The following is a 20,920-nucleotide window of genomic DNA, read 5'->3' on the forward strand; positions in this document are numbered from 1 at the left end:
TTGAAAGAAACTAAATGGTCAGCTTTTCCTGTGGCTTTACAGATGTGTGTGTGTGTGTGTGTGTGTGTGTGTACACTCTGGGAATATGTGTCGGGAAGGGTTTCTGTTAATGTGACTCCTCTTTGGAGGGAGGATATTTTCGAGAGTACCCACAGTGTTTTCTTCACCCTCCGTTGAATATTGGACCTTGAATGAGAGCTCTGTTTGAACAAGTCGTGAAGACAACTACCTGTTACATTCCAGGAGTTATAGTCCGGTTGTTGTTTTGTTTTTTTGTTGTATAATTTCAGTTGCGATGCCTGAGGAAGGTGTGAAAATCACAGCCATCGAGCAATCGAGAAGAAGCCGGCAAGCCTGGCGTGCTGCAGTCCGGGGAGGGTCTCACAGAGTGGGACACGGCTGGGCGACTGTACGTCCGAAGAAGTATAGAAGCTGCTGAGCAGAGAGAAGTAACTGTCTCCAGACCCCAGATAAAGACTTTGAAGGCTTCGCACTACACTCGGGCATGCCGGAGCCCAAGGGTGGCTGGGAGTCCCGATGTGGAGAGAGTGTGCACCTGTTGGGCATCCTGGCCAATGCGCGTCTGGGCAGCTCTGCCTCTTCTCTGGGGCCAGCCTGAGCCACGGCAGTATGCAGCCACTACTGCTCCGTGTCAGGTGGAGGTATGTCTCTTTTGCTCTCGGGAAGACGGTGACCTCACCGAGCGTGCCAGCCATGAAGAGCGTGGCGAGAGCAGCTGCCGAAAGGGGCGACACGCCCCGCAATGTTGGCAGGGTGTTGAACACGGCAAGCGGGAGCTCCGCTGCCTCATGGCAGAGGTGGACCCCAGACTCCCTCCTGCTCTAAAGCCAGGTGCTCCTTTCTGTGGCCTAGGACCAGCCTGAGAAGGGTTCTTAGGTTGTGGAGATGGCTTGTTGCGGGCAGCCGTGTTCGGCAGTGCCTGGGAGGCGAAGACAGCCTAGCCTGCCTCTTCCGGGCTGCAAGTGCAGCACAAGAGGCTTCGGAAAGCTTGTGCGAAAGAGGCCAGCTCGGCCGTCCCCTCGCTGCAGACAGACTTGAGTGGCCTTGGGAACTTGGGAGGCCGCGAGACTCCGCCAGGTCTTTCACTGGTGCCGGGACCCCTGGTCACCTGTGGGCGCCATTCGCCCTGGGGATGGTCCTTCCTTCAGAGTTTCTCTCTGAGAAAATGTGACTTGCAGAGCTCAGGGACAGAGGATCCTGGTGCGCCAGAGCCCTCGGTTATTGCAAGGCGTCAGAGACGACTTGGCAGCTAAGCAACCGGCGCCAAGCCTTGTTTTCTTTGGCAACCGGGCTCAATGATTAGAGCCCCTGAAACCCCCAGGCAGTGCGGGAAACCTCTTCCAAGAGGACCCGGGGAGTGTCCTTTCAGCCTGTGCGGACACGTCGCTCTTCGAGAAGGATGACTAGTCCGAAGGCTTCTTTGCAATGCTGGCCTCGTGCGTGGCACTTGGGAGCCAGCTGTTTTTCAGTTTCTCGGTCGTGTCCGACTCTCTGCATCCCGGCTCCTGTGTCCGTGGGACTTTGCTGGCAGCAGTCGTGGAGTGGGTTGCCATTTCTTTCTCCAGGGGATCTTTCCCAACCCAGGGATGCAACCTGTGTCTGCCGCATTGCTGGAGGATTCTTTCCCGTCTAGTCGCAAGGGTCCTTCAGGAAGCTTTTCTCTGAGGACGCAGAAAGCAGAGGCGGCCACCCCGGAGGCAGCTGAAGGAGGCCCCGGGCTCGGCCGTGTCTGGCCGCCCAGGCGAGGCTCACCGAGTGCTTTGAGAGAGTGCTGTCGGCTGCTCGAGGGTCTGAGAAGGCACACCAGTGTGAAAGACCCTCTGGATTTCCTCACACCCCAGTAAGTGTTCCCTGGCGTGGAGTGTGGCTGCTTTTGCCCCGAGAGCGTGCTTTGGGAGGGCAGACAGAGGACTCTGGGAGCCGGCTGTCCTCCCTGAGTCGGAGAGGCCGTGTGTCCCAGGTGGGGCTTGGCTGTGTGTGTTCCCTCGGGCAGAGGTGATGCTAGAGCTGCTCCTTGGAGGAGCACGAGGCGAGAGGCAGGGAGGCGGGCTGGATTCCCGCCCCCGAAAGGGGCACCCTTGAGGAGCACGTCCGCCTGGGTGCGTGCTCGGTCAGCGTCCCGCACTGGGCTTGCTCTTCACGGTATCCCCCTACACGGCAGCGGTATCTTGTGCACGTTCGATGTAGGCCATGCCTAGCCGATTTCACCTCTGTACACGTGGATTTGCCAGTGACCCTTTGGGGAACTAGAGAGTCAGGAAGCGAGAGGCTGCTGTCTAGTGACCCCAGTCGGACCCATCTCACCCATTTTCAATCACTGAAGAGAAGGGAATTGCAGTTGCACTCTAGGCGGGAGCAGTGGAATTTTAGCATCAATTTCATTCGCCCGTCCATGTTGACGACAGGGTGTGACATGTCCGTGGTAATCTGACTCTCCTGTGGATCGCCCGCCTCACCAAGCACCATGGGTGAGATGGGAAGGCTCCTCAGATCGTTCCTCGATCGTCCAGTCCACGGGGCATTGAGACAGACTGAGGACGCAGGCCAGGTTACTTCTCCGTGAGGTGGCTTTCTGAGAATCTGGGGAAGTCAAGGTTTGGCTCATGCCCTCTGCTCAAGATGGTGGGACGATGTTCTCGAGCCAGATCCGCTGGTTTCCCGCACGTCATCCCCACCAGTTCAGAAACCCGCTTGGGCTCCCCCTGTCATATTGCCTCGTATGACTCGGTGCTCCTGGAGTTAAATGGTGTGTTCCCGTGTCATTTCGAACGTGCCCCAGGGGTTCCTGTTTCCAGATAGTATGATACACGAGGCGTGAGGGCAGTACTTTCCTGAAACCTTGGTGCTCAGGGTAAGCCGTGGTGTGCCGGTGGAAGGGCAGCATGTGTGCCCCAGGATCCTCTGAGAGTTTCTGAGGAGGTAGCCTGCGCATGTTGGGTGAGATTGCGCTCGACTCCGAGGTGGCTGCCTCTTGCTGATCGGAGACCACGTGCGTTGAGAACGCCTCCTCTGCTCCAGAGTAAGGTCTACATTTGCCAGAGGAAAAAGTTGCTGTTTTTCTGATCAGAGGGTAATGAGAAAGTGTATTGAAAGAAACTAAATGGTCAGCTTTTCCTGTGGCTTTACAGATGTGTGTGTGTGTGTGTGTGTGTGTGTGTACACTCTGGGAATATGTGTCGGGAAGGGTTTCTGTTAATGTGACTCCTCTTTGGAGGGAGGATATTTTCGAGAGTACCCACAGTGTTTTCTTCACCCTCCGTTGAATATTGGACCTTGAATGAGAGCTCTGTTTGAACAAGTCGTGAAGACAACTACCTGTTACATTCCAGGAGTTATAGTCCGGTTGTTGTTTTGTTTTTTTGTTGTATAATTTCAGTTGCGATGCCTGAGGAAGGTGTGAAAATCACAGCCATCGAGCAATCGAGAAGAAGCCGGCAAGCCTGGCGTGCTGCAGTCCGGGGAGGGTCTCACAGAGTGGGACACGGCTGGGCGACTGTACGTCCGAAGAAGTATAGAAGCTGCTGAGCAGAGAGAAGTAACTGTCTCCAGACCCCAGATAAAGACTTTGAAGGCTTCGCACTACACTCGGGCATGCCGGAGCCCAAGGGTGGCTGGGAGTCCCGATGTGGAGAGAGTGTGCACCTGTTGGGCATCCTGGCCAATGCGCGTCTGGGCAGCTCTGCCTCTTCTCTGGGGCCAGCCTGAGCCACGGCAGTATGCAGCCACTACTGCTCCGTGTCAGGTGGAGGTATGTCTCTTTTGCTCTCGGGAAGACGGTGACCTCACCGAGCGTGCCAGCCATGAAGAGCGTGGCGAGAGCAGCTGCCGAAAGGGGCGACACGCCCCGCAATGTTGGCAGGGTGTTGAACACGGCAAGCGGGAGCTCCGCTGCCTCATGGCAGAGGTGGACCCCAGACTCCCTCCTGCTCTAAAGCCAGGTGCTCCTTTCTGTGGCCTAGGACCAGCCTGAGAAGGGTTCTTAGGTTGTGGAGATGGCTTGTTGCGGGCAGCCGTGTTCGGCAGTGCCTGGGAGGCGAAGACAGCCTAGCCTGCCTCTTCCGGGCTGCAAGTGCAGCACAAGAGGCTTCGGAAAGCTTGTGCGAAAGAGGCCAGCTCGGCCGTCCCCTCGCTGCAGACAGACTTGAGTGGCCTTGGGAACTTGGGAGGCCGCGAGACTCCGCCAGGTCTTTCACTGGTGCCGGGACCCCTGGTCACCTGTGGGCGCCATTCGCCCTGGGGATGGTCCTTCCTTCAGAGTTTCTCTCTGAGAAAATGTGACTTGCAGAGCTCAGGGACAGAGGATCCTGGTGCGCCAGAGCCCTCGGTTATTGCAAGGCGTCAGAGACGACTTGGCAGCTAAGCAACCGGCGCCAAGCCTTGTTTTCTTTGGCAACCGGGCTCAATGATTAGAGCCCCTGAAACCCCCAGGCAGTGCGGGAAACCTCTTCCAAGAGGACCCGGGGAGTGTCCTTTCAGCCTGTGCGGACACGTCGCTCTTCGAGAAGGATGACTAGTCCGAAGGCTTCTTTGCAATGCTGGCCTCGTGCGTGGCACTTGGGAGCCAGCTGTTTTTCAGTTTCTCGGTCGTGTCCGACTCTCTGCATCCCGGCTCCTGTGTCCGTGGGACTTTGCTGGCAGCAGTCGTGGAGTGGGTTGCCATTTCTTTCTCCAGGGGATCTTTCCCAACCCAGGGATGCAACCTGTGTCTGCCGCATTGCTGGAGGATTCTTTCCCGTCTAGTCGCAAGGGTCCTTCAGGAAGCTTTTCTCTGAGGACGCAGAAAGCAGAGGCGGCCACCCCGGAGGCAGCTGAAGGAGGCCCCGGGCTCGGCCGTGTCTGGCCGCCCAGGCGAGGCTCACCGAGTGCTTTGAGAGAGTGCTGTCGGCTGCTCGAGGGTCTGAGAAGGCACACCAGTGTGAAAGACCCTCTGGATTTCCTCACACCCCAGTAAGTGTTCCCTGGCGTGGAGTGTGGCTGCTTTTGCCCCGAGAGCGTGCTTTGGGAGGGCAGACAGAGGACTCTGGGAGCCGGCTGTCCTCCCTGAGTCGGAGAGGCCGTGTGTCCCAGGTGGGGCTTGGCTGTGTGTGTTCCCTCGGGCAGAGGTGATGCTAGAGCTGCTCCTTGGAGGAGCACGAGGCGAGAGGCAGGGAGGCGGGCTGGATTCCCGCCCCCGAAAGGGGCACCCTTGAGGAGCACGTCCGCCTGGGTGCGTGCTCGGTCAGCGTCCCGCACTGGGCTTGCTCTTCACGGTATCCCCCTACACGGCAGCGGTATCTTGTGCACGTTCGATGTAGGCCATGCCTAGCCGATTTCACCTCTGTACACGTGGATTTGCCAGTGACCCTTTGGGGAACTAGAGAGTCAGGAAGCGAGAGGCTGCTGTCTAGTGACCCCAGTCGGACCCATCTCACCCATTTTCAATCACTGAAGAGAAGGGAATTGCAGTTGCACTCTAGGCGGGAGCAGTGGAATTTTAGCATCAATTTCATTCGCCCGTCCATGTTGACGACAGGGTGTGACATGTCCGTGGTAATCTGACTCTCCTGTGGATCGCCCGCCTCACCAAGCACCATGGGTGAGATGGGAAGGCTCCTCAGATCGTTCCTCGATCGTCCAGTCCACGGGGCATTGAGACAGACTGAGGACGCAGGCCAGGTTACTTCTCCGTGAGGTGGCTTTCTGAGAATCTGGGGAAGTCAAGGTTTGGCTCATGCCCTCTGCTCAAGATGGTGGGACGATGTTCTCGAGCCAGATCCGCTGGTTTCCCGCACGTCATCCCCACCAGTTCAGAAACCCGCTTGGGCTCCCCCTGTCATATTGCCTCGTATGACTCGGTGCTCCTGGAGTTAAATGGTGTGTTCCCGTGTCATTTCGAACGTGCCCCAGGGGTTCCTGTTTCCAGATAGTATGATACACGAGGCGTGAGGGCAGTACTTTCCTGAAACCTTGGTGCTCAGGGTAAGCCGTGGTGTGCCGGTGGAAGGGCAGCATGTGTGCCCCAGGATCCTCTGAGAGTTTCTGAGGAGGTAGCCTGCGCATGTTGGGTGAGATTGCGCTCGACTCCGAGGTGGCTGCCTCTTGCTGATCGGAGACCACGTGCGTTGAGAACGCCTCCTCTGCTCCAGAGTAAGGTCTACATTTGCCAGAGGAAAAAGTTGCTGTTTTTCTGATCAGAGGGTAATGAGAAAGTGTATTGAAAGAAACTAAATGGTCAGCTTTTCCTGTGGCTTTACAGATGTGTGTGTGTGTGTGTGTGTGTGTGTGTGTGTGTGTGTGTGTACACTCTGGGAATATGTGTCGGGAAGGGTTTCTGTTAATGTGACTCCTCTTTGGAGGGAGGATATTTTCGAGAGTACCCACAGTGTTTTCTTCACCCTCCGTTGAATATTGGACCTTGAATGAGAGCTCTGTTTGAACAAGTCGTGAAGACAACTACCTGTTACATTCCAGGAGTTATAGTCCGGTTGTTGTTTTGTTTTTTTGTTGTATAATTTCAGTTGCGATGCCTGAGGAAGGTGTGAAAATCACAGCCATCGAGCAATCGAGAAGAAGCCGGCAAGCCTGGCGTGCTGCAGTCCGGGGAGGGTCTCACAGAGTGGGACACGGCTGGGCGACTGTACGTCCGAAGAAGTATAGAAGCTGCTGAGCAGAGAGAAGTAACTGTCTCCAGACCCCAGATAAAGACTTTGAAGGCTTCGCACTACACTCAGGCATGCCGGAGCCCAAGGGTGGCTGGGAGTCCCGATGTGGAGAGAGTGTGCACCTGTTGGGCATCCTGGCCAATGCGCGTCTGGGCAGCTCTGCCTCTTCTCTGGGGCCAGCCTGAGCCACGGCAGTATGCAGCCACTACTGCTCCGTGTCAGGTGGAGGTATGTCTCTTTTGCTCTCGGGAAGACGGTGACCTCACCGAGCGTGCCAGCCATGAAGAGCGTGGCGAGAGCAGCTGCCGAAAGGGGCGACACGCCCCGCAATGTTGGCAGGGTGTTGAACACGGCAAGCGGGAGCTCCGCTGCCTCATGGCAGAGGTGGACCCCAGACTCCCTCCTGCTCTAAAGCCAGGTGCTCCTTTCTGTGGCCTAGGACCAGCCTGAGAAGGGTTCTTAGGTTGTGGAGATGGCTTGTTGCGGGCAGCCGTGTTCGGCAGTGCCTGGGAGGCGAAGACAGCCTAGCCTGCCTCTTCCGGGCTGCAAGTGCAGCACAAGAGGCTTCGGAAAGCTTGTGCGAAAGAGGCCAGCTCGGCCGTCCCCTCGCTGCAGACAGACTTGAGTGGCCTTGGGAACTTGGGAGGCCGCGAGACTCCGCCAGGTCTTTCACTGGTGCCGGGACCCCTGGTCACCTGTGGGCGCCATTCGCCCTGGGGATGGTCCTTCCTTCAGAGTTTCTCTCTGAGAAAATGTGACTTGCAGAGCTCAGGGACAGAGGATCCTGGTGCGCCAGAGCCCTCGGTTATTGCAAGGCGTCAGAGACGACTTGGCAGCTAAGCAACCGGCGCCAAGCCTTGTTTTCTTTGGCAACCGGGCTCAATGATTAGAGCCCCTGAAACCCCCAGGCAGTGCGGGAAACCTCTTCCAAGAGGACCCGGGGAGTGTCCTTTCAGCCTGTGCGGACACGTCGCTCTTCGAGAAGGATGACTAGTCCGAAGGCTTCTTTGCAATGCTGGCCTCGTGCGTGGCACTTGGGAGCCAGCTGTTTTTCAGTTTCTCGGTCGTGTCCGACTCTCTGCATCCCGGCTCCTGTGTCCGTGGGACTTTGCTGGCAGCAGTCGTGGAGTGGGTTGCCATTTCTTTCTCCAGGGGATCTTTCCCAACCCAGGGATGCAACCTGTGTCTGCCGCATTGCTGGAGGATTCTTTCCCGTCTAGTCGCAAGGGTCCTTCAGGAAGCTTTTCTCTGAGGACGCAGAAAGCAGAGGCGGCCACCCCGGAGGCAGCTGAAGGAGGCCCCGGGCTCGGCCGTGTCTGGCCGCCCAGGCGAGGCTCACCGAGTGCTTTGAGAGAGTGCTGTCGGCTGCTCGAGGGTCTGAGAAGGCACACCAGTGTGAAAGACCCTCTGGATTTCCTCACACCCCAGTAAGTGTTCCCTGGCGTGGAGTGTGGCTGCTTTTGCCCCGAGAGCGTGCTTTGGGAGGGCAGACAGAGGACTCTGGGAGCCGGCTGTCCTCCCTGAGTCGGAGAGGCCGTGTGTCCCAGGTGGGGCTTGGCTGTGTGTGTTCCCTCGGGCAGAGGTGATGCTAGAGCTGCTCCTTGGAGGAGCACGAGGCGAGAGGCAGGGAGGCGGGCTGGATTCCCGCCCCCGAAAGGGGCACCCTTGAGGAGCACGTCCGCCTGGGTGCGTGCTCGGTCAGCGTCCCGCACTGGGCTTGCTCTTCACGGTATCCCCCTACACGGCAGCGGTATCTTGTGCACGTTCGATGTAGGCCATGCCTAGCCGATTTCACCTCTGTACACGTGGATTTGCCAGTGACCCTTTGGGGAACTAGAGAGTCAGGAAGCGAGAGGCTGCTGTCTAGTGACCCCAGTCGGACCCATCTCACCCATTTTCAATCACTGAAGAGAAGGGAATTGCAGTTGCACTCTAGGCGGGAGCAGTGGAATTTTAGCATCAATTTCATTCGCCCGTCCATGTTGACGACAGGGTGTGACATGTCCGTGGTAATCTGACTCTCCTGTGGATCGCCCGCCTCACCAAGCACCATGGGTGAGATGGGAAGGCTCCTCAGATCGTTCCTCGATCGTCCAGTCCACGGGGCATTGAGACAGACTGAGGACGCAGGCCAGGTTACTTCTCCGTGAGGTGGCTTTCTGAGAATCTGGGGAAGTCAAGGTTTGGCTCATGCCCTCTGCTCAAGATGGTGGGACGATGTTCTCGAGCCAGATCCGCTGGTTTCCCGCACGTCATCCCCACCAGTTCAGAAACCCGCTTGGGCTCCCCCTGTCATATTGCCTCGTATGACTCGGTGCTCCTGGAGTTAAATGGTGTGTTCCCGTGTCATTTCGAACGTGCCCCAGGGGTTCCTGTTTCCAGATAGTATGATACACGAGGCGTGAGGGCAGTACTTTCCTGAAACCTTGGTGCTCAGGGTAAGCCGTGGTGTGCCGGTGGAAGGGCAGCATGTGTGCCCCAGGATCCTCTGAGAGTTTCTGAGGAGGTAGCCTGCGCATGTTGGGTGAGATTGCGCTCGACTCCGAGGTGGCTGCCTCTTGCTGATCGGAGACCACGTGCGTTGAGAACGCCTCCTCTGCTCCAGAGTAAGGTCTACATTTGCCAGAGGAAAAAGTTGCTGTTTTTCTGATCAGAGGGTAATGAGAAAGTGTATTGAAAGAAACTAAATGGTCAGCTTTTCCTGTGGCTTTACAGATGTGTGTGTGTGTGTGTGTGTGTGTGTGTGTGTGTGTACACTCTGGGAATATGTGTCGGGAAGGGTTTCTGTTAATGTGACTCCTCTTTGGAGGGAGGATATTTTCGAGAGTACCCACAGTGTTTTCTTCACCCTCCGTTGCATATTGGACCTTGAATGAGAGCTCTGTTTGAACAAGTCGTGAAGACAACTACCTGTTACATTCCAGGAGTTATAGTCCGGTTGTTGTTTTGTTTTTTTGTTGTATAATTTCAGTTGCGATGCCTGAGGAAGGTGTGAAAATCACAGCCATCGAGCAATCGAGAAGAAGCCGGCAAGCCTGGCGTGCTGCAGTCCGGGGAGGGTCTCACAGAGTGGGACACGGCTGGGCGACTGTACGTCCGAAGAAGTATAGAAGCTGCTGAGCAGAGAGAAGTAACTGTCTCCAGACCCCAGATAAAGACTTTGAAGGCTTCGCACTACACTCGGGCATGCCGGAGCCCAAGGGTGGCTGGGAGTCCCGATGTGGAGAGAGTGTGCACCTGTTGGGCATCCTGGCCAATGCGCGTCTGGGCAGCTCTGCCTCTTCTCTGGGGCCAGCCTGAGCCACGGCAGTATGCAGCCACTACTGCTCCGTGTCAGGTGGAGGTATGTCTCTTTTGCTCTCGGGAAGACGGTGACCTCACCGAGCGTGCCAGCCATGAAGAGCGTGGCGAGAGCAGCTGCCGAAAGGGGCGACACGCCCCGCAATGTTGGCAGGGTGTTGAACACGGCAAGCGGGAGCTCCGCTGCCTCATGGCAGAGGTGGACCCCAGACTCCCTCCTGCTCTAAAGCCAGGTGCTCCTTTCTGTGGCCTAGGACCAGCCTGAGAAGGGTTCTTAGGTTGTGGAGATGGCTTGTTGCGGGCAGCCGTGTTCGGCAGTGCCTGGGAGGCGAAGACAGCCTAGCCTGCCTCTTCCGGGCTGCAAGTGCAGCACAAGAGGCTTCGGAAAGCTTGTGCGAAAGAGGCCAGCTCGGCCGTCCCCTCGCTGCAGACAGACTTGAGTGGCCTTGGGAACTTGGGAGGCCGCGAGACTCCGCCAGGTCTTTCACTGGTGCCGGGACCCCTGGTCACCTGTGGGCGCCATTCGCCCTGGGGATGGTCCTTCCTTCAGAGTTTCTCTCTGAGAAAATGTGACTTGCAGAGCTCAGGGACAGAGGATCCTGGTGCGCCAGAGCCCTCGGTTATTGCAAGGCGTCAGAGACGACTTGGCAGCTAAGCAACCGGCGCCAAGCCTTGTTTTCTTTGGCAACCGGGCTCAATGATTAGAGCCCCTGAAACCCCCAGGCAGTGCGGGAAACCTCTTCCAAGAGGACCCGGGGAGTGTCCTTTCAGCCTGTGCGGACACGTCGCTCTTCGAGAAGGATGACTAGTCCGAAGGCTTCTTTGCAATGCTGGCCTCGTGCGTGGCACTTGGGAGCCAGCTGTTTTTCAGTTTCTCGGTCGTGTCCGACTCTCTGCATCCCGGCTCCTGTGTCCGTGGGACTTTGCTGGCAGCAGTCGTGGAGTGGGTTGCCATTTCTTTCTCCAGGGGATCTTTCCCAACCCAGGGATGCAACCTGTGTCTGCCGCATTGCTGGAGGATTCTTTCCCGTCTAGTCGCAAGGGTCCTTCAGGAAGCTTTTCTCTGAGGACGCAGAAAGCAGAGGCGGCCACCCCGGAGGCAGCTGAAGGAGGCCCCGGGCTCGGCCGTGTCTGGCCGCCCAGGCGAGGCTCACCGAGTGCTTTGAGAGAGTGCTGTCGGCTGCTCGAGGGTCTGAGAAGGCACACCAGTGTGAAAGACCCTCTGGATTTCCTCACACCCCAGTAAGTGTTCCCTGGCGTGGAGTGTGGCTGCTTTTGCCCCGAGAGCGTGCTTTGGGAGGGCAGACAGAGGACTCTGGGAGCCGGCTGTCCTCCCTGAGTCGGAGAGGCCGTGTGTCCCAGGTGGGGCTTGGCTGTGTGTGTTCCCTCGGGCAGAGGTGATGCTAGAGCTGCTCCTTGGAGGAGCACGAGGCGAGAGGCAGGGAGGCGGGCTGGATTCCCGCCCCCGAAAGGGGCACCCTTGAGGAGCACGTCCGCCTGGGTGCGTGCTCGGTCAGCGTCCCGCACTGGGCTTGCTCTTCACGGTATCCCCCTACACGGCAGCGGTATCTTGTGCACGTTCGATGTAGGCCATGCCTAGCCGATTTCACCTCTGTACACGTGGATTTGCCAGTGACCCTTTGGGGAACTAGAGAGTCAGGAAGCGAGAGGCTGCTGTCTAGTGACCCCAGTCGGACCCATCTCACCCATTTTCAATCACTGAAGAGAAGGGAATTGCAGTTGCACTCTAGGCGGGAGCAGTGGAATTTTAGCATCAATTTCATTCGCCCGTCCATGTTGACGACAGGGTGTGACATGTCCGTGGTAATCTGACTCTCCTGTGGATCGCCCGCCTCACCAAGCACCATGGGTGAGATGGGAAGGCTCCTCAGATCGTTCCTCGATCGTCCCGTCCACGGGGCATTGAGACAGACTGAGGACGCAGGCCAGGTTACTTCTCCGTGAGGTGGCTTTCTGAGAATCTGGGGAAGTCAAGGTTTGGCTCATGCCCTCTGCTCAAGATGGTGGGACGATGTTCTCGAGCCAGATCCGCTGGTTTCCCGCACGTCATCCCCACCAGTTCAGAAACCCGCTTGGGCTCCCCCTGTCATATTGCCTCGTATGACTCGGTGCTCCTGGAGTTAAATGGTGTGTTCCCGTGTCATTTCGAACGTGCCCCAGGGGTTCCTGTTTCCAGATAGTATGATACACGAGGCGTGAGGGCAGTACTTTCCTGAAACCTTGGTGCTCAGGGTAAGCCGTGGTGTGCCGGTGGAAGGGCAGCATGTGTGCCCCAGGATCCTCTGAGAGTTTCTGAGGAGGTAGCCTGCGCATGTTGGGTGAGATTGCGCTCGACTCCGAGGTGGCTGCCTCTTGCTGATCGGAGACCACGTGCGTTGAGAACGCCTCCTCTGCTCCAGAGTAAGGTCTACATTTGCCAGAGGAAAAAGTTGCTGTTTTTCTGATCAGAGGGTAATGAGAAAGTGTATTGAAAGAAACTAAATGGTCAGCTTTTCCTGTGGCTTTACAGATGTGTGTGTGTGTGTGTGTGTGTGTGTGTACACTCTGGGAATATGTGTCGGGAAGGGTTTCTGTTAATGTGACTCCTCTTTGGAGGGAGGATATTTTCGAGAGTACCCACAGTGTTTTCTTCACCCTCCGTTGAATATTGGACCTTGAATGAGAGCTCTGTTTGAACAAGTCGTGAAGACAACTACCTGTTACATTCCAGGAGTTATAGTCCGGTTGTTGTTTTGTTTTTTTGTTGTATAATTTCAGTTGCGATGCCTGAGGAAGGTGTGAAAATCACAGCCATCGAGCAATCGAGAAGAAGCCGGCAAGCCTGGCGTGCTGCAGTCCGGGGAGGGTCTCACAGAGTGGGACACGGCTGGGCGACTGTACGTCCGAAGAAGTATAGAAGCTGCTGAGCAGAGAGAAGTAACTGTCTCCAGACCCCAGATAAAGACTTTGAAGGCTTCGCACTACACTCGGGCATGCCGGAGCCCAAGGGTGGCTGGGAGTCCCGATGTGGAGAGAGTGTGCACCTGTTGGGCATCCTGGCCAATGCGCGTCTGGGCAGCTCTGCCTCTTCTCTGGGGCCAGCCTGAGCCACGGCAGTATGCAGCCACTACTGCTCCGTGTCAGGTGGAGGTATGTCTCTTTTGCTCTCGGGAAGACGGTGACCTCACCGAGCGTGCCAGCCATGAAGAGCGTGGCGAGAGCAGCTGCCGAAAGGGGCGACACGCCCCGCAATGTTGGCAGGGTGTTGAACACGGCAAGCGGGAGCTCCGCTGCCTCATGGCAGAGGTGGACCCCAGACTCCCTCCTGCTCTAAAGCCAGGTGCTCCTTTCTGTGGCCTAGGACCAGCCTGAGAAGGGTTCTTAGGTTGTGGAGATGGCTTGTTGCGGGCAGCCGTGTTCGGCAGTGCCTGGGAGGCGAAGACAGCCTAGCCTGCCTCTTCCGGGCTGCAAGTGCAGCACAAGAGGCTTCGGAAAGCTTGTGCGAAAGAGGCCAGCTCGGCCGTCCCCTCGCTGCAGACAGACTTGAGTGGCCTTGGGAACTTGGGAGGCCGCGAGACTCCGCCAGGTCTTTCACTGGTGCCGGGACCCCTGGTCACCTGTGGGCGCCATTCGCCCTGGGGATGGTCCTTCCTTCAGAGTTTCTCTCTGAGAAAATGTGACTTGCAGAGCTCAGGGACAGAGGATCCTGGTGCGCCAGAGCCCTCGGTTATTGCAAGGCGTCAGAGACGACTTGGCAGCTAAGCAACCGGCGCCAAGCCTTGTTTTCTTTGGCAACCGGGCTCAATGATTAGAGCCCCTGAAACCCCCAGGCAGTGCGGGAAACCTCTTCCAAGAGGACCCGGGGAGTGTCCTTTCAGCCTGTGCGGACACGTCGCTCTTCGAGAAGGATGACTAGTCCGAAGGCTTCTTTGCAATGCTGGCCTCGTGCGTGGCACTTGGGAGCCAGCTGTTTTTCAGTTTCTCGGTCGTGTCCGACTCTCTGCATCCCGGCTCCTGTGTCCGTGGGACTTTGCTGGCAGCAGTCGTGGAGTGGGTTGCCATTTCTTTCTCCAGGGGATCTTTCCCAACCCAGGGATGCAACCTGTGTCTGCCGCATTGCTGGAGGATTCTTTCCCGTCTAGTCGCAAGGGTCCTTCAGGAAGCTTTTCTCTGAGGACGCAGAAAGCAGAGGCGGCCACCCCGGAGGCAGCTGAAGGAGGCCCCGGGCTCGGCCGTGTCTGGCCGCCCAGGCGAGGCTCACCGAGTGCTTTGAGAGAGTGCTGTCGGCTGCTCGAGGGTCTGAGAAGGCACACCAGTGTGAAAGACCCTCTGGATTTCCTCACACCCCAGTAAGTGTTCCCTGGCGTGGAGTGTGGCTGCTTTTGCCCCGAGAGCGTGCTTTGGGAGGGCAGACAGAGGACTCTGGGAGCCGGCTGTCCTCCCTGAGTCGGAGAGGCCGTGTGTCCCAGGTGGGGCTTGGCTGTGTGTGTTCCCTCGGGCAGAGGTGATGCTAGAGCTGCTCCTTGGAGGAGCACGAGGCGAGAGGCAGGGAGGCGGGCTGGATTCCCGCCCCCGAAAGGGGCACCCTTGAGGAGCACGTCCGCCTGGGTGCGTGCTCGGTCAGCGTCCCGCACTGGGCTTGCTCTTCACGGTATCCCCCTACACGGCAGCGGTATCTTGTGCACGTTCGATGTAGGCCATGCCTAGCCGATTTCACCTCTGTACACGTGGATTTGCCAGTGACCCTTTGGGGAACTAGAGAGTCAGGAAGCGAGAGGCTGCTGTCTAGTGACCCCAGTCGGACCCATCTCACCCATTTTCAATCACTGAAGAGAAGGGAATTGCAGTTGCACTCTAGGCGGGAGCAGTGGAATTTTAGCATCAATTTCATTCGCCCGTCCATGTTGACGACAGGGTGTGACATGTCCGTGGTAATCTGACTCTCCTGTGGATCGCCCGCCTCACCAAGCACCATGGGTGAGATGGGAAGGCTCCTCAGATCGTTCCTCGATCGTCCCGTCCACGGGGCATTGAGACAGACTGAGGACGCAGGCCAGGTTACTTCTCCGTGAGGTGGCTTTCTGAGAATCTGGGGAAGTCAAGGTTTGGCTCATGCCCTCTGCTCAAGATGGTGGGACGATGTTCTCGAGGCAGATCCGCTGGTTTCCCGCACGTCATCCCCACCAGTTCAGAAACCCGCTTGGGCTCCCCCTGTCATATTGCCTCGTATGACTCGGTGCTCCTGGAGTTAAATGGTGTGTTCCCGTGTCATTTCGAACGTGCCCCAGGGGTTCCTGTTTCCAGATAGTATGATACACGAGGCGTGAGGGCAGTACTTTCCTGAAACCTTGGTGCTCAGGGTAAGCCGTGGTGTGCCGGTGGAAGGGCAGCATGTGTGCCCCAGGATCCTCTGAGAGTTTCTGAGGAGGTAGCCTGCGCATGTTGGGTGAGATTGCGCTCGACTCCGAGGTGGCTGCCTCTTGCTGATCGGAGACCACGTGCGTTGAGAACGCCTCCTCTGCTCCAGAGTAAGGTCTACATTTGCCAGAGGAAAAAGTTGCTGTTTTTCTGATCAGAGGGTAATGAGAAAGTGTATTGAAAGAAACTAAATGGTCAGCTTTTCCTGTGGCTTTACAGATGTGTGTGTGTGTGTGTGTGTGTGTGTGTGTGTGTGTGTACACTCTGGGAATATGTGTCGGGAAGGGTTTCTGTTAATGTGACTCCTCTTTGGAGGGAGGATATTTTCGAGAGTACCCACAGTGTTTTCTTCACCCTCCGTTGAATATTGGACCTTGAATGAGAGCTCTGTTTGAACAAGTCGTGAAGACAACTACCTGTTACATTCCAGGAGTTATAGTCCGGTTGTTGTTTTGTTTTTTTGTTGTATAATTTCAGTTGCGATGCCTGAGGAAGGTGTGAAAATCACAGCCATCGAGCAATCGAGAAGAAGCCGGCAAGCCTGGCGTGCTGCAGTCCGGGGAGGGTCTCACAGAGTGGGACACGGCTGGGCGACTGTACGTCCGAAGAAGTATAGAAGCTGCTGAGCAGAGAGAAGTAACTGTCTCCAGACCCCAGATAAAGACTTTGAAGGCTTCGCACTACACTCGGGCATGCCGGAGCCCAAGGGTGGCTGGGAGTCCCGATGTGGAGAGAGTGTGCACCTGTTGGGCATCCTGGCCAATGCGCGTCTGGGCAGCTCTGCCTCTTCTCTGGGGCCAGCCTGAGCCACGGCAGTATGCAGCCACTACTGCTCCGTGTCAGGTGGAGGCATGTCTCTTTTGCTCTCGGGAAGACGGTGACCTCACCGAGCGTGCCAGCCATGAAGAGCGTGGCGAGAGCAGCTGCCGAAAGGGGCGACACGCCCCGCAATGTTGGCAGGGTGTTGAACACGGCAAGCGGGAGCTCCGCTGCCTCATGGCAGAGGTGGACCCCAGACTCCCTCCTGCTCTAAAGCCAGGTGCTCCTTTCTGTGGCCTAGGACCAGCCTGAGAAGGGTTCTTAGGTTGTGGAGATGGCTTGTTGCGGGCAGCCGTGTTCGGCAGTGCCTGGGAGGCGAAGACAGCCTAGCCTGCCTCTTCCGGGCTGCAAGTGCAGCACAAGAGGCTTCGGAAAGCTTGTGCGAAAGAGGCCAGCTCGGCCGTCCCCTCGCTGCAGACAGACTTGAGTGGCCTTGGGAACTTGGGAGGCCGCGAGACTCCGCCAGGTCTTTCACTGGTGCCGGGACCCCTGGTCACCTGTGGGCGCCATTCGCCCTGGGGATGGTCCTTCCTTCAGAGTTTCTCTCTGAGAAAATGTGACTTGCAGAGCTCAGGGACAGAGGATCCTGGTGCGCCAGAGCCCTCGGTTATTGCAAGGCGTCAGAGACGACTTGGCAGCTAAGCAACCGGCGCCAAGCCTTGTTTTCTTTGGCAACCGGGCTCAATGATTAGAGCCCCTGAAACCCCCAGGCAGTGCGGGAAACCTCTTCCAAGAGGACCCGGGGAGTGTCCTTTCAGCCTGTGCGGACACGTCGCTCTTCGAGAAGGATGACTAGTCCGAAGGCTTCTTTGCAATGCTGGCCTCGTGCGTGGCACTTGGGAGCCAGCTGTTTTTCAGTTTCTCGGTCGTGTCCGACTCTCTGCATCCCGGCTCCTGTGTCCGTGGGACTTTGCTGGCAGCAGTCGTGGAGTGGGTTGCCATTTCTTTCTCCAGGGGATCTTTCCCAACCCAGGGATGCAACCTGTGTCTGCCGCATTGCTGGAGGATTCTTTCCCGTCTAGTCGCAAGGGTCCTTCAGGAAGCTTTTCTCTGAGGACGCAGAAAGCAGAGGCGGCCACCCCGGAGGCAGCTGAAGGAGGCCCCGGGCTCGGCCGTGTCTGGCCGCCCAGGCGAGGCTCACCGAGTGCTTTGAGAGAGTGCTGTCGGCTGCTCGAGGGTCTGAGAAGGCACACCAGTGTGAAAGACCCTCTGGATTTCCTCACACCCCAGTAAGTGTTCCCTGGCGTGGAGTGTGGCTGCTTTTGCCCCGAGAGCGTGCTTTGGGAGGGCAGACAGAGGACTCTGGGAGCCGGCTGTCCTCCCTGAGTCGGAGAGGCCGTGTGTCCCAGGTGGGGCTTGGCTGTGTGTGTTCCCTCGGGCAGAGGTGATGCTAGAGCTGCTCCTTGGAGGAGCACGAGGCGAGAGGCAGGGAGGCGGGCTGGATTCCCGCCCCCGAAAGGGGCACCCTTGAGGAGCACGTCCGCCTGGGTGCGTGCTCGGTCAGCGTCCCGCACTGGGCTTGCTCTTCACGGTATCCCCCTACACGGCAGCGGTATCTTGTGCACGTTCGATGTAGGCCATGCCTAGCCGATTTCACCTCTGTACACGTGGATTTGCCAGTGACCCTTTGGGGAACTAGAGAGTCAGGAAGCGAGAGGCTGCTGTCTAGTGACCCCAGTCGGACCCATCTCACCCATTTTCAATCACTGAAGAGAAGGGAATTGCAGTTGCACTCTAGGCGGGAGCAGTGGAATTTTAGCATCAATTTCATTCGCCCGTCCATGTTGACGACAGGGTGTGACATGTCCGTGGTAATCTGACTCTCCTGTGGATCGCCCGCCTCACCAAGCACCATGGGTGAGATGGGAAGGCTCCTCAGATCGTTCCTCGATCGTCCAGTCCACGGGGCATTGAGACAGACTGAGGACGCAGGCCAGGTTACTTCTCCGTGAGGTGGCTTTCTGAGAATCTGGGGAAGTCAAGGTTTGGCTCATGCCCTCTGCTCAAGATGGTGGGACGATGTTCTCGAGCCAGATCCGCTGGTTTCCCGCACGTCATCCCCACCAGTTCAGAAACCCGCTTGGGCTCCCCCTGTCATATTGCCTCGTATGACTCGGTGCTCCTGGAGTTAAATGGTGTGTTCCCGTGTCATTTCGAACGTGCCCCAGGGGTTCCTGTTTCCAGATAGTATGATACACGAGGCGTGAGGGCAGTACTTTCCTGAAACCTTGGTGCTCAGGGTAAGCCGTGGTGTGCCGGTGGAAGGGCAGCATGTGTGCCCCAGGATCCTCTGAGAGTTTCTGAGGAGGTAGCCTGCGCATGTTGGGTGAGATTGCGCTCGACTCCGAGGTGGCTGCCTCTTGCTGATCGGAGACCACGTGCGTTGAGAACGCCTCCTCTGCTCCAGAGTAAGGTCTACATTTGCCAGAGGAAAAAGTTGCTGTTTTTCTGATCAGAGGGTAATGAGAAAGTGTATTGAAAGAAACTAAATGGTCAGCTTTTCCTGTGGCTTTACAGATGTGTGTGTGTGTGTGTGTGTGTGTGTGTGTGTGTGTGTGTGTGTACACTCTGGGAATATGTGTCGGGAAGGGTTTCTGTTAATGTGACTCCTCTTTGGAGGGAGGATATTTTCGAGAGTACCCACAGTGTTTTCTTCACCCTCCGTTGAATATTGGACCTTGAATGAGAGCTCTGTTTGAACAAGTCGTGAAGACAACTACCTGTTACATTCCAGGAGTTATAGTCCGGTTGTTGTTTTGTTTTTTTGTTGTATAATTTCAGTTGCGATGCCTGAGGAAGGTGTGAAAATCACAGCCATCGAGCAATCGAGAAGAAGCCGGCAAGCCTGGCGTGCTGCAGTCCGGGGAGGGTCTCACAGAGTGGGACACGGCTGGGCGACTGTACGTCCGAAGAAGTATAGAAGCTGCTGAGCAGAGAGAAGTAACTGTCTCCAGACCCCAGATAAAGACTTTGAAGGCTTCGCACTACACTCGGGCATGCCGGAGCCCAAGGGTGGCTGGGAGTCCCGATGTGGAGAGAGTGTGCACCTGTTGGGCATCCTGGCCAATGCGCGTCTGGGCAGCTCTGCCTCTTCTCTGGGGCCAGCCTGAGCCACGGCAGTATGCAGCCACTACTGCTCCGTGTCAGGTGGAGGTATGTCTCTTTTGCTCTCGGGAAGACGGTGACCTCACCGAGCGTGCCAGCCATGAAGAGCGTGGCGAGAGCAGCTGCCGAAAGGGGCGACACGCCCCGCAATGTTGGCAGGGTGTTGAACACGGCAAGCGGGAGCTCCGCTGCCTCATGGCAGAGGTGGACCCCAGACTCCCTCCTGCTCTAAAGCCAGGTGCTCCTTTCTGTGGCCTAGGACCAGCCTGAGAAGGGTTCTTAGGTTGTGGAGATGGCTTGTTGCGGGCAGCCGTGTTCGGCAGTGCCTGGGAGGCGAAGACAGCCTAGCCTGCCTCTTCCGGGCTGCAAGTGCAGCACAAGAGGCTTCGGAAAGCTTGTGCGAAAGAGGCCAGCTCGGCCGTCCCCTCGCTGCAGACAGACTTGAGTGGCCTTGGGAACTTGGGAGGCCGCGAGACTCCGCCAGGTCTTTCACTGGTGCCGGGACCCCTGGTCACCTGTGGGCGCCATTCGCCCTGGGGATGGTCCTTCCTTCAGAGTTTCTCTCTGAGAAAATGTGACTTGCAGAGCTCAGGGACAGAGGATCCTGGTGCGCCAGAGCCCTCGGTTATTGCAAGGCGTCAGAGACGACTTGGCAGCTAAGCAACCGGCGCCAAGCCTTGTTTTCTTTGGCAACCGGGCTCAATGATTAGAGCCCCTGAAACCCCCAGGCAGTGCGGGAAACCTCTTCCAAGAGGACCCGGGGAGTGTCCTTTCAGCCTGTGCGGACACGTCGCTCTTCGAGAAGGATGACTAGTCCGAAGGCTTCTTTGCAATGCTGGCCTCGTGCGTGGCACTTGGGAGCCAGCTGTTTTTCAGTTTCTCGGTCGTGTCCGACTCTCTGCATCCCGGCTCCTGTGTCCGTGGGACTTTGCTGGCAGCAGTCGTGGAGTGGGTTGCCATTTCTTTCTCCAGGGGATCTTTCCCAACCCAGGGATGCAACCTGTGTCTGCCGCATTGCTGGAGGATTCTTTCCCGTCTAGTCGCAAGGGTCCTTCAGGAAGCTTTTCTCTGAGGACGCAGAAAGCAGAGGCGGCCACCCCGGAGGCAGCTGAAGGAGGCCCCGGGCTCGGCCGTGTCTGGCCGCCCAGGCGAGGCTCACCGAGTGCTTTGAGAGAGTGCTGTCGGCTGCTCGAGGGTCTGAGAAGGCACACCAGTGTGAAAGACCCTCTGGATTTCCTCACACCCCAGTAAGTGTTCCCTGGCGTGGAGTGTGGCTGCTTTTGCCCCGAGAGCGTGCTTTGGGAGGGCAGACAGAGGACTCTGGGAGCCGGCTGTCCTCCCTGAGTCGGAGAGGCCGTGTGTCCCAGGTGGGGCTTGGCTGTGTGTGTTCCCTCGGGCAGAGGTGATGCTAGAGCTGCTCCTTGGAGGAGCACGAGGCGAGAGGCAGGGAGGCGGGCTGGATTCCCGCCCCCGAAAGGGGCACCCTTGAGGAGCACGTCCGCCTGGGTGCGTGCTCGGTCAGCGTCCCGCACTGGGCTTGCTCTTCACGGTATCCCCCTACACGGCAGCGGTATCTTGTGCACGTTCGATGTAGGCCATGCCTAGCCGATTTCACC

The sequence above is a fragment of the Cervus elaphus genome, chromosome X (genome assembly GCF_910594005.1).
Source record: "Cervus elaphus chromosome X, mCerEla1.1, whole genome shotgun sequence".
NCBI lineage: Eukaryota > Metazoa > Chordata > Mammalia > Artiodactyla > Cervidae > Cervus > Cervus elaphus.